Raw genomic sequence first — 13101 nt, 5'->3', positions numbered from 1 at the left:
CAGCTGGTTAAAGTGTCTGCCTTGGCTCAGGTCCTGATCCCAGGGTCCTGGGATAGAGTCCTGCATCAGGCTCCTTGCTCAGCAGAGAGCCTGTTTCTCCCTCTGCCTGCTGCTCCTGCTGCTTGTTTTCTCCCTCCCTCCCTCTCTCTCTCTCTCTCTCTCTGAAAAATAAATAAAATCTTTAAAAAGTAGAAGGTGAAGGAGCAAGTGCTAATACAGAAACTGCAAGGGCGCCTGGGTGGCTCAGTCAGTTAAGCGGCTGCCTTTGGCTCAGGTCATGATCCCAGGGTCCTGGGATCAAACCTCACATCAGGCTCCCTGCTCAGCAGGGAGTCTGCTTCTCCCTCTCCCTGCCGCTCTACCTACCTGTGCTCTTTATCTCTTTGTTGAATAAATAATAATTTTAAAAAAATCTTTAAAAAAAAATACAGAAACTGCAACAAGTTATATAGAATATCTAGCTAAGATCATTAGTGAAGGGGACTACACTAAACAAAAGATTTTTAATGTAGATGAAACAGCCTTAGATTGGAAGAAAATGCCATCCAGGGCTTTTATAGCTAGAAAAAAGTTCATGTCTGGTTTCAAAGCTTCAAAGAACAGGCTCTCTTGTTGGGGGCTAATACAGCTGGTAACTTTAAGTTGCAGCCAATGCTCCTGATCATTCTGAAAATCTTAGGGCCCTTAACAATTACACTCAATCTACTCTGCCTGTGCTCTATAAATGGAACAAATTCTGGATGACAGCACATGTTTTCAACATAGTTTACTGAATATTTTAAGCCCTCTGTTGAGAACTGCTGCTCCGAAAAAAAGATTCCTTTCAAAATGTTATTGTTCCTTGACAATGCACCTGACACGCAAAACGCTTAAGAGATGTGTAACAAGATTAGTGTTTTCTTGCCTACTAAACATATCTGTTCTGCTGCACATGAATCAAGGAGTAATTCTTTCGAGTCTTATTTAAGAAATACATTTTTTATAAAAATGTAACTACTAGAGATAGTGATTCTTCTGATGGATCTAGACAAAGAAAATTGAAAACCTTCTAGAAAAGACCGACCATTCTAGATTCCATTAACAGCATTTGTGATTCATGGGAAGCGGTCAAAATATCAACATTAACAGAGGAGTTTGGAAGAAGCTGACTCCAACTCTCACGATGATTTTGAGGGGTTCAAGACTTCAGGGAAGGAATTAACTACACATGTGGTGGAAACAGCAAGAGAACTAGAAGTGAGCCTAAAGATGTGACTGAACTGTTTTAATCTCATGATAAAACTTGAACAAATGAGGAGCTGCTCTTTATGCATGAGCAAAGAAAGTGATTTTCTTGAGATGGAATCTACTCCTGGTAAAGACGTTATGAAGATTATTGAAATGATGACAAAGAATTTGGAGTATTACATAAAATTAGTTGAAAAAGCAGTGACTGGGTTTGAGAGGACTAACTCCAACTCTGAAAGTTCCTCCGTGGGTAAACTTCATTGATGTTTTACTTAAAGAAATGGCCATAGGGGCGCCTGGGTGGCTCAGTGGGTTAAAGCCTCTGCCTTCCGCTCGGGTCATGATCTCAGGGTCCTGGGATCGAGCCCCGCATTGGGCTCTCTGCTCAGCAGGGAGCCTGCCTCCCCGCCTCTCTATGCCTGCCTCTCTGCCTACTTGTGATTTCTGTCTGTCAAATAAATAAATAAAACCTTAAAAAAAAAAAAAATGGCCATAGCCACCCCACCTTCAGCAACCACCACCCCTCATCAGTGAACAGCCACCATGGGCAAAACCCTACACCAGCTAAAAGATTACAACTGGCTGAAAGCTCAGATGATCGTTGGCTTTTCTTTTAGCAAAAAAGTATTTTTAAATTAAGGCATGTAAATTAAAAAAAAATAATACTAGCACACACTTAATAGACTACAGCATAGTGAAAACAAAAATTTTATATGCACTAGGAAACCAAAAAATCTATCTGACTTGCTTTACTGTGGTCATCTGGAACCTAACCTACCATATCTCGGGTATGCCTATATTTGGATATAATTGACCTATGGTTAAGGGGAATGGGCTCTGCTGAAGGAGGCAAACACTGCTAATGGTAAATATTCTGGGAAGCAGATATTGTGTCAAAAAACAAGGTTCAAAAAGTAGATATTCATGTGAGAAAGGAACGAAGTCTCTCTTGACATGGACTCAGAAGACTCTCTGGGCTTCTGGCCTTGTGGGAGGATAGGGTCTAGGCAGGAAGAGGATAGTCTTTTCAAGGTAGTATTCAAACAGGTTTATGTAATACTGAAGGTACACTAATGCATTCCAAGGGACACCTGAGAAGGATAAATTGTAAGAAAATTTCCTATCTGTATTTCCCTATGCTTTCTTTCCTAAAAATAATCTACTTTCCCTAAATCCTCATCCTTCCACAGTTCAAAAGAAACTCCCACTCCCATCCATACCAAATTTCATTACCATGCATTGCCCCAGGTTGTAAAACCTCCACAGAAAAATCCCCACAGGGGATTATTTAAAAAGCCTACCTTAATTCAGGCACCATTAAACCTCAGGTTTGTGTCTTTGCCTGTCTTATATTTCTGCTAAAGCACTGTTCTTAAGAATGGCATTTTGCCCTGTGTTTAGGAATGTTCTGAATTCATATATATTGTTTAGCATGATGACAGGAAAATAAAAACTTTTCATTTAATGACTGCTTCTTCCATTCTCAAAATATTGTTCAAAAATACACTGTCCCAAGAGAGCTCCATGAAAAGAAATCAATAAACTTAAAATCTAAGTTCAATTTATTACATTTATTGCAGAGAGGTATGGAAAGGTATCAATACTTTAAAACATTAAAATCCGCTGGATTCAAATAAAATTATGTTGAGAAGTGGAAGTTAAATAGATGGTCAATAAGAGGAATCATGAAAATTTCCAACTTTTAAAGATTAATTCTAGTGTTTTTTAAAAACTTTTTTAAAACTTTGGTTTTTTTTTTTAATGTTTTTTCAAATCGCTACTGACATTAGGTACTTACAAAAAATAGTGTCAGTATCTAGAAAAGCCAGAAATTGTGCTTTCTTTCAACTTTTTAAACCTAAGATGAAAACTTCTAAGATTTAACTTAGAAATGTGCAAGGGCACAAAGTTTATCAAATTTCTTTTCAGGAGCACATGAATCTAATAGGTAGAATGGTCCCACAAAGTAGTCCACACCCAAATCCCAGGAAACGATGAATAGTTATATTACATTACAAAATGGACTCTGAAGACGCAAAAAGATAACAACTCCTAAAACAGGAAGATTATTCTGGGTTATTCAGGTGGCCCAATCCAGGAGCCCTTAAGAACAGAAAACTTTCTGTCTGAATTCTGAGAGATTTAGTAGTAGCATAAGTCACAAAAACTTGTCTTGCCATCATCACTGGAGGGGACAGGACTGAAAGCCTTTCAGCTTTTTTTTTTTTTTTAAGATTCTATTTATTTGACAGAAAGATGGGGAGCACCAGTAGGCAGAGCAGCAGGCAGAGGGAGAAGCAGGCTCCCCACTGAGCAGGGAGCCTGATGAGGGACTCGGTCCCAGGAGCCTGGGATCAGTACCTGAGCCACCTGAGCCCAACACTGATGCTTAACCCACTGAGCAACCCAGGACTCCCAGCTTTTCAGCTTCTAAGAGCAAATACCAACTCTGGTTTTCAGTCCACAAGGAAGGAGTCTGCATTTAGCCAAGAATCTGAATGAACCTGGAAGTGGATTTTCCCTCCAGACACTCTAGCATGAATACAGCTCAGCCAACTAATTAATTTTGGATTTGTAAGACCCTAAGCAGAAGACCCAGCTGAGCCCACCTGGACTTCTGACCTACAAAAACTGTGAGATAAATCTGTGTTGTTTTAAGATGCAAAATATGTGGTAATTTGTGATGCAGGAAGAGGAAATTAAAAGAGTGAGTAAAAATGTTAATAAGTAAGGCACCCAGGAGGGTAGGCTTGTGTCACAAGGCTTCAGGGGCAGCAATAACTTATATACACACATAACTCTGCGTTTTAATTTTCTTCCTCTATCTTGGTCAAGAGCCACAAAATGCAAAAAGTGATCCTAGAGCAATCCTGGGTCCTGGGAACATCACTATGGTCATAATAACAAAACTTGGAACCTAAGAGTTTGAAAACCTGTTAACTATGAGCTAGTAGGACTTTACTCCCTTTCAAGGTTAAGGTAACTCTGACTTTCTATATTAGAAAAATTTTAAATGGTATGAGTTCACTATGATCCTCAACATTAAGAAATAATACACCACTTTCAGTGTTGTTGAAAAGAATAAAGGGTGGGGCAACTGGGTGGTGAAGTCGTTAAGTGTCTGCCTTCAGGTCAGGTCATGATCCCAGCATCCCAGGACTGAGCCCCACATAAGGGTACCCGCTCAGCAGGCAGCCTGCTTCTCCCTCTCCACTCCCCCTGCTTGTTGTGTTCCCTTCTCTCGCTGTGTCTGTCTCTGTCAAATAAATATCTTAAAAAAAAAAAAAAAGATAATATATGCAAAATACATAGTATAGCGCATGATGCTTACATGGTATCTATTAAGTTTATTACACATTCTGTATTTTACTTTGACATTAAATGTACATTTTCCTAATGCTTAATCAATCCTAATTACTACCTTCTTTAAAGCCCCAAACTGAGAACTACATGTTTAGTTTCACTTTTGAACAAAAGGCTTTAAGTCTTTAACCCATGAATTTGATGTTATCCCATAAGGTTATTTGATATATAACATTTAGTTCTATGTAAGGAAATCAAACACCTCAGAAGTGTGAAAAACAGAAGCCCAGCTTTAATGAGAAAAGCAGCTTTTAATTTTGCCCCACTTGCAGCAGACATGACAGATGTTCTTCACACATATCCCTAATTCCCAAGAGTATATAAGCGTTTTGACGAAATTCCTCAAAGTTGATGGCACACATAAGGAACACCTCAGACTTTTCCCAATATTGTATTCATGAAAGTATAAATATGTCAATATTGAGACCAACCCAATATATCAAAATATCCATTAATAAAAATATCAGTCTTTAAGTTAAACTTCATTTTTTAAAGTGAGTCTTAATTATTCCCAGACCTCTAATCCCTAGGTGATATAAGGTAAGCAAGTTCTAGTCTTATAGCCTAAAATCACAACAAAACATTAGAAATACACAAGTACAAGGGCACATGGGTGGCTCAGCTGGTTAGGTGTCTGATTCTTGGTTTCCGCTCAGGTCATGATTTCATGGGTAGTGGGATCCGCACTGTGTCGGATTCCGCGCTCAGCAGGGAGTCTGCTTGAGGATTGTCTCTTCCCCACCCCCTCTGCCCTCCCCTACCAAACATACACTCTCTCCCTCTCTAAAAATAAATAAATCTAGGGATACCTGAATGGCTCAGTTGGTTAAGTCTGCATTAAGCTCAGGTCACAATCCCAGGAGGGTTCTGGGATGGAGTCCTGCATCAGGGTCCTTGCTCAGCAGTGAACCTGCTTCTCCCTCTGCCTATCACTCCCCCTGCTTGTGCACATGCTCCATCTCTCTCTGACAAATAAAACCTTAAAAGAAGGAAATAATCTAAAAAAATCCCCACACAAATAAAAAGACCTTACAGATTAATGGTTATGAATATGAATAGTGCTGATCCAAGTTTTTACTAACATCCTTTTAGATTTGATAATCACATCTGTTATACAAAATACTGCCCACAGTATTATTTTTCTAAAGGTATATGTAAAAAAAAATGTACTTACCTATTATTATTTTTATTATAATTATATTCTTGTATCTTTATTATTGTATGCTTACTAAAAACTTTTGTAAAGGTATAAAGAAAATAGAAATTCACAGCTCACCAAGAATTACAGTAAGTCTTAGTTATCACTACTATTAAGAGGATATTAAGTGCTTGCTTAAGCAGCACATATACTAAAAAAGTGTATTGATACTAATTTCTCATTATGAAGAGAGCACAAATAAGATAGGGTATAGATTGGGGTGCCTGGGTGGCTCAGTGGGTTAAGCCACTGCCTTCGGCTCAGGTCATGATCTCGGGGTCCTGGGATCGAGTCCCATGTCGGGCTCTCTGCTCGGCGGGGAGCCTGCTTCTCTCTCTCTCTGCCTGCCTCTCTGTCTACTTGTGATCTCTCTGTCAAATAAATAAATAAATAAATCTTTAAAAAAAAAAAAAGATAGGGTATAGATTATGTATAATTCCTACTTCAATACCAGTAAACTCGTCTCTCGCTCTTCCTCTCAAAGAATATCAAAATTAAGTGAGATATTACTAAAGGAATAACCCTCAATCCAACATCATGTCGATGATTAAAACCTTCCTTACAAATGATAAAAAGACACAAGTTACTCTCAACACTGTGATTGAGAACAGTTACATTAGTTGAATAATCAGTAAAGAATTAAAAAAAAAAAACATTAGAAGAAGACATATAGACGGCCAACAGACATGTGAAAAGATGCTCATCATCACTTACTAGGCAAATGCTAATCAAAACTACAAGGTACCACCTCACACCTATTTTAGAAGGGCTAAAATCAACAACACAAGAAATAACGGGTGTTGGCAAGAATGTGGAGAAAAAGAACACCTGTGCATTGCTCGTGGGAATGCAAACTGGTACAGCCACTGTGGAAACCAGTATGCAGTTTCCTCAAAAAGCTAACAGAACTACGTTACGATCCAGCAATTGCACTACTGGGTATTTACCTAAAGAATACAAGAACACTAATTCAAAGAGATGCGTGCATCCTTATGTTTATAGTGGCATTATTTAAAGCGGAAGCATCCCAAGTGTCCACTGGCAAATAAATGGATAAAGATTATGTGATACACACACACACACACAGAAGAATATAAAACAAAATAAAAACAAAATAAAAAACAATGAAAATAAAATAAAAAACAATGAAATCCTGCCATTTGCAATGACATGGATGGAACTACAGAGTATTATGCTAAGTGAAAGAAGTCAGAGAAAGATGAATACCATATGATTTACCTGTGTGTGGAATTTAAGAAACAAAACAAGAGGGGGAAAATGAGAGAGACAAACCAAGAAACAGACTCTTAATTACAGAAAAATGACAGTTACCAGAGAACAGGCGAGGAGTGGAGGAGATAGACTAAGCAGGTGATGGGGATTAAGGAATGCACTTGTAGTGATGAGTGCAGGGTTATAGATGGAAGTTCTGAATAGTGTATATTGTGCACCTGAAACTAATACTAGGTTAACTAACTAGAATTAAAATAAAAACTTAGATTAAAAAAAAAGAACAAACATTAGAAATGTATTTTATTTAATCATCTCTTCCACTACGAAGAGGGAGGAATGAAAGGTTTCACTGAAATGTTTCTAGTGGAATAGAAAAAAAAATAGATTTTATGGAAATCATACTGTCACAATGTTATCTCAAAATACAAGCATGCTATACTACAGAAGTTTAATATAAGTTTAATATAAGAAAAGTCTGACTTGGGGACAAAGGGAACAAAAAATAGGAGACACTCTCTCACATGCATTTATGAAAATTCTAACACAGTAAGTTGCACCACAAAATATAAGTTCCTACAGAAAACTCAACTTTATGGCCAAAGCTACTAAAGAGATGATTAATGTCCTACCTTCAAGCTACACATCACATATACCTGGTGGGGCTTTGGTAGATGATTATTATTTCTGAATGTACTTTAACAATAATTACCACACCATATACTAAGTATTCATTAGTTAACTGAATACTAAGTATTCATTAACACTGCTTTAAGCATTTATATACACTAATTCTTTTTTTAAAAAATATTTTTATTTATTTATTTGACAGACAGAGGTCACAAGTAGGCAGAGAGGCAGGCAGAGAGAGAGAAGGGGAAGCAGGCTCCCTGCTGAGCAGAGAGCCCGATGCGGGGCTCGATCCCAGGACCCTGGAATCATGACCTGAGCCAAAGGCAGAGGCTTTAACCCACTGAGCCACCCAGGCGCCCCAATATATACACTAATTCTTTGAACAAAGCTATGAATTAAGTATTACCTTTAAAATTAAAGAAATTGAAGCACAGAGAAGATGATACAGATATTAAGATGATACAGATAGTAAGTGGCAGACCCATGGCAGTCTGGCTCCTAATAAGTACCCTAAAACATTGATTATATGCATACTATGCACCAGAAGACAACACTTAAGGAAACAACTCAATCAGGCTATAACATACACATTCTTTATTTCAAGGATTACCTATTTGGAAATAAATGCCATTATGAATTTCAATAACTCATAAACCTATAGATTAAAACGTAGCTCTTATATCAAAGTAAACTAGCATAAAACACCCAACATGTAAACCATGTAAAACTACATCAAATTTAAGGATTACTGTTACTACACTGTCAAGTTCATTATGTCAAGTAACCTATATGAGAAATACTGAAATGAAGAAAATATAAAATATACATTATCTGTCCCAGCACCCAGATCACTGGTAAGCAAGTAACTTGAGACTGATATGGTCTACTAAACAAAACTGCTAAATAATGCAACTCATTCCCACTAATAATTCCTAATTATGCAATCCTACTTTATTAATCAGCACAATTCCGAAGTTGGTAAAATTATGATAAAGTTGGTGTACTCAGATTCTCCTGACAGTGTAGACTTGCTCTATCAACTCTTTGGAGAGGAAAAAATCTGGCAGTATAGAAACATTTATATCCTTTGACCTGGAGCGCCTGAGTGGCTCAGTCAGTTAAGGTCATTATCCTGGAGTCCTGGGATCAAGCCCCTCATTGGGCTCCCTCCTCAGGTGAGAGCCTGCTTCTCCTGCCTGTTGCTCCCCCTGCTTGTACTCTCTCACTCTCGTTCTGTCTCAAATAAATAAATAAAATCTTTAAGAAAAAAAAAAATTGTTTTAAATATATATCCTTTGACCTAGTTATTTCACTTGAGATTAGTATCCTACAGAAACAATTCAAAGTAAGTAAAAAGACGCATAGGGATGCTCAATTCAATGCTAAAAGAGAAACTGAAAACAATCATTTTTCCATTGGGCATTTAAAATAGAGAAAATTTTAATGGTCAACTGGTAAACTATCATGTAACCATTACATATCACGAAGGTTAGGCAATATGGGAAAACGCTAAAGCTCTAAAAAAAACCATAATGTTAACTAATGATAAAATTCTGTCAAAGCTATAATATATATACAGAAATTAGAAGGCAACAAAAATAACGGAAAGTTATTTATCAGTAGGGCAAACTTGTGGTTGATTTCTAGTAACACTATTTTAAGCATTCAAATAAAAAGAAACACACTAGCCCCACCCTGCCCAAGAATTAGAAAAAAACAAAGCTATAAAATTGGAACAACTATGAAGCTGGAATGACAAAAGTTTAGGTTCAGGTAAGCAAACTAAAGAACATCTAGGGAATTTGTAAATTAAGGTAGTAGTATAGATAAAAATATACACTACTAGCCAAAGAACCAAAATACACTTGGTATTTTGCCAACTGGCTTTTTGCCAATTGTAATCATTCCCACCCTGTTTTCCCTACTTATCTTGTTGAGAATCTCTGTAGTAATAAGCTACTACTACTGTTGGGGGTGTTTCTATTCCTTGGGTATTAAGACAGAAAAAAAATGAGAATCACTATCTTTGTTAAGATAGACAATGCAGACATGGGTGAATAGCCTTGCCCCAAAAGCACTCTATTTACATTCCTTCTTGTTACAAAAAAAGTTTCTTAACACTCTACTACCACTGCCAAAATGCCAAGAAGGGAAAAAAATAAAAGCATCACTTAAACATACTTAAAAATGTAAATGAATATACATTTCAAGATTGTTAAAATGAAAATAGTATATAGAATATACGGGTATCTATAATTATATAATACATGACAAGTTTATAGTAATATATGTAAAATAATCCCAATTATTGTTGGCCAGAGAGTTCCACAAACTTCTTTAAATTTTTATGCAATTATATTTCACTCTTTCCTTTTAATCTTGAGCTCAAGAAACAGGAAAAACGTAAAATGTTTTGTGGGTTTTTCCCTGGACACAAATAGTGAATACTAACATTAATACCTCTTCATTAAGAATTTCATTAAGAAAACATGCAGTATTTTAGGTAAGACCCTTAGTCTCAAGGAACAGATGGAAGTTAAAGGATAAACACAGAAATACTAAGTTAAATTACTGACTATAACAATGCAGATTTATTATTTTCTTATAGTACATTTTAATTACTCTGAGTAGTCTAGCAAGTACTAATGTATTTATTTTTTATAAAGATCAGTTTACTATCCAATTCTTGTTATTCAATGGTTTTTTTTTTTAAGATTTAATTAATTTATTTAACAGATAGAGATCACAAGTAGGCAGAGAGGCAGGCAGAGAGAGAGAGGAGGAAGCAGGCTCCCTGCTGAGCAGACAGCCTGATGTGGGGCTCCATCCCAGGACCCTGGGATCATGACCCAAGCTGAAAGCAGAAGCTTTAACCCACTGAGCCACCCAGATGCCCCTATTCAATGGGCTTTTGAAAAGAGATTTTTTTATCTGCTCAAGATGACACAGATACGATCTACACATTTGATCTAACATGATCTAAGAATTTACCAGCAGAGAACATCTAAATCACTAAAACTCAACTTTTTCAAGACACAAATATTTAGGTAGGAAAAATGCAGATTACTTCTTGAGACTTAATGCTAGTTATTGCAGACATCTGATGTATAGCATACATCTTTAAAAATGATATCGGAAGCTTTCAAATCCTGAATACCAAGAAAAAGCATTCCTCCAAATTATTTGTTACAGAGCTAACACAGTAACCTTAATATTTACAGTTAATTTAGTTTAAATATATGAAACAAATACTCCAAGTAAAGTAAATACAGGAATTTCTGTATTACATGTTTAACAGATTATGGTAAAGTACCCAAAGATGAAATAAGGTTATTTTTTAAAAATTTCCAGGAAATGCAATCAGATCTACAGAAGGCATGTGAACCTTAAACACAGAGTTCCTGAAAGCTCATTCTCAACAAATACAAACACCTATATTCTAAATTGCCATATATTTCAAATAATTAAAAATTTAACAGCAGTAATCCTCTCAAAACAAGATAAAACAGGTTTTAGGAAAGCAGCATACGAACCACCATAAATTTTTAAGATTCTTATAAATTACAAAGACTAGGATTTTTGTTATTCAATTATGATGACCAAAGATTCAAGAACATCCTTAACTCTTCTTTATCTGCAGAAGGGTATCTGTTCTTTAAAACACACTTTATAAAGATGTTCCTGCAGTTCTGAAAAGTGACAACTGGGTTCCTCAAGTCAGTGTAACAAATTTAATTAAAAGATGTAACTGCTACTCTATTTGTCTTTCAGGTCACTTAACTCTGCAGGGCTGACTTTTAAACAAGCTTATCACCTTCATAGTTTTGGTACAATAGACCAAGGTTACATGGCTATTTAAAAATTACACATAGTAAGGCAGTGGTTTCTTCACAAAGGACCAAAAGTGCACTCAGAGGAATAGTTTTTGTTTTGGTTTCCAAGTATGCACATTGTTGTTAGTCTCCATAATTTAAAATGCCTAAGAAATTATAACTTTCATATAATATAGGTATCAGTCAATAAGGTGAAGGTCCACGAGGTGTAATCCCTTTTATTCCATTATAGTCACAGGAGTTTTGCTCTTGGCTTCAACCAGTTTTAAACTCCCCATTGAGCAAAGGCAATTTTACACTACCTAAGGACACAAAAATAGTCCCCAGCTCCTCCGCCTTCTCCCTCTTCCTGCGAGCTAACACAGAAAATACACACAACACACACATACACACTATCTCTCGGCCCTAGTCCCCAGGGCATCAATAAAAAGCATAGGTTATTTCCCTACAGACGCTCTGCAGTCCATTCAGGGAGGTTAAAAAAAAAAAAATGGGGGAAAATACCAGAATCAATCTGCACCCACACCTCAGCCCCGCCCCACCGGGAAAAAAGTGGGGGGTGGCGGGAGTGTGAGGGGGCAGAAAGGACAGAAAAGGCCAAGACTTTCAGCTCACAGGTTCTCCACATCATTTGTTCCATCATGTTCCATCACAGGCAGAGACCCTGACCCTATTTTCTGCTGCGCCTCCCGATCCTCCTCCCGTCCACCATCACCTATACAGTCCCCAACCACTGAGTCTTGGGTGGGGAGACCAGAGCCGGCCCTCTTCCTGCTAATCCAAGGACTGAAGGGGGTCTCCCAGCGCCCCTCCCGGATCCGAGGTGGGGCCCAGAGACCTCTGAACTAACCAGAGAAGGGGAAGATAAATCGGGGGGAGGGGTCTAAGAGGAGCCGTTATTCCTTTTTCCTCTTCGTTAGGAAAGCGCGCGATCGGGGAGGGGCCGGAACAACGAATGCCAGTTACCTAACGGTCCCGCCCGGCCCGTCGGGCTCCCGAAGCCGACGCCGCGCGAGCCGCTGAGGTGGCAGTACAGCCTCAGTCGCCCCGAGGGCTAGGCACTGAGGCAGGAGCGCCCGAGGTGATGGGAAGCTGGGGGTGGGGACTACGGTGAGCGACGTCGCCATGTTAGTGCCTTCTTTCTCTATATCCCTAGAGTCTCCAGTCCTACGGCTTCCTCCCCAACACTACTCACCTTTCCAGGACACTAGTTCACGCTTCTCTCGGTCGCCAAGGAAGCCCGAGCTCAGCCGTGTTTACAAACTACCCCGGGAGGAAAGGGCTGAACCGCACTTTAAAGGCCACGGGCTCCCACAGGCTTCCGTCCTCTCTCGCGAGATCGGACTGACAACCCCCCCACCCCCTTCTCCCCGCCCCACTCCCGGCATCCCCCCTTTCTTCTCGCGCCCCTCCCCTCCACACACACGCCCCTTCTTGCCTTCTTTCCGACGGAGCTCCTTCGGGTCAGGTGATTCCGTCAGCCTTAACGGGGAGGGGGCGGTACTTCAGAAGGGCGGGGAAGGAGGGGGCGGGAACCAAAGAACACTAAGTAGCTGACGATTGGACAAAGGGCCCGGAGGGCGGGAAATAGTTCTGGAAGGGGGCGGGACCGCAGAG

At 38.7% G+C, this 13101-nt stretch overlaps 1 protein-coding gene across 6 annotated transcripts in view; it reads right to left on the bottom strand.

The window, feature by feature from the left end:
• ATF2 (activating transcription factor 2) overlaps positions 1-12844 on the bottom strand; it is an 84807-nt gene extending 71963 nt beyond the window's left edge. For 5 of the 6 annotated variants that reach the window (XM_004774385.3, XM_045066940.1, XM_004774388.3 and 2 more), the window contains exon 1: positions 12680-12843. The gene's annotated coding sequence lies outside the window, so the exon portion shown is untranslated. Of the gene's footprint in view, positions 1-12679 lie in introns of all 6 variants that reach the window. The other variant, XM_045066941.1, reaches the window with a different exon arrangement.
• Positions 12845-13101: the final 257 nt, after the last annotated feature.

Source organism: Mustela putorius, unplaced genomic scaffold (assembly GCF_011764305.1).
Source record: "Mustela putorius furo isolate JIRA1106 unplaced genomic scaffold, ASM1176430v1.1 tig00003869_pilon_pilon_pilon, whole genome shotgun sequence".
NCBI lineage: Eukaryota > Metazoa > Chordata > Mammalia > Carnivora > Mustelidae > Mustela > Mustela putorius.
Note: the sequence above shows the minus strand (reverse complement) of the source record. Positions and strands in the feature narration are given on the sequence as shown.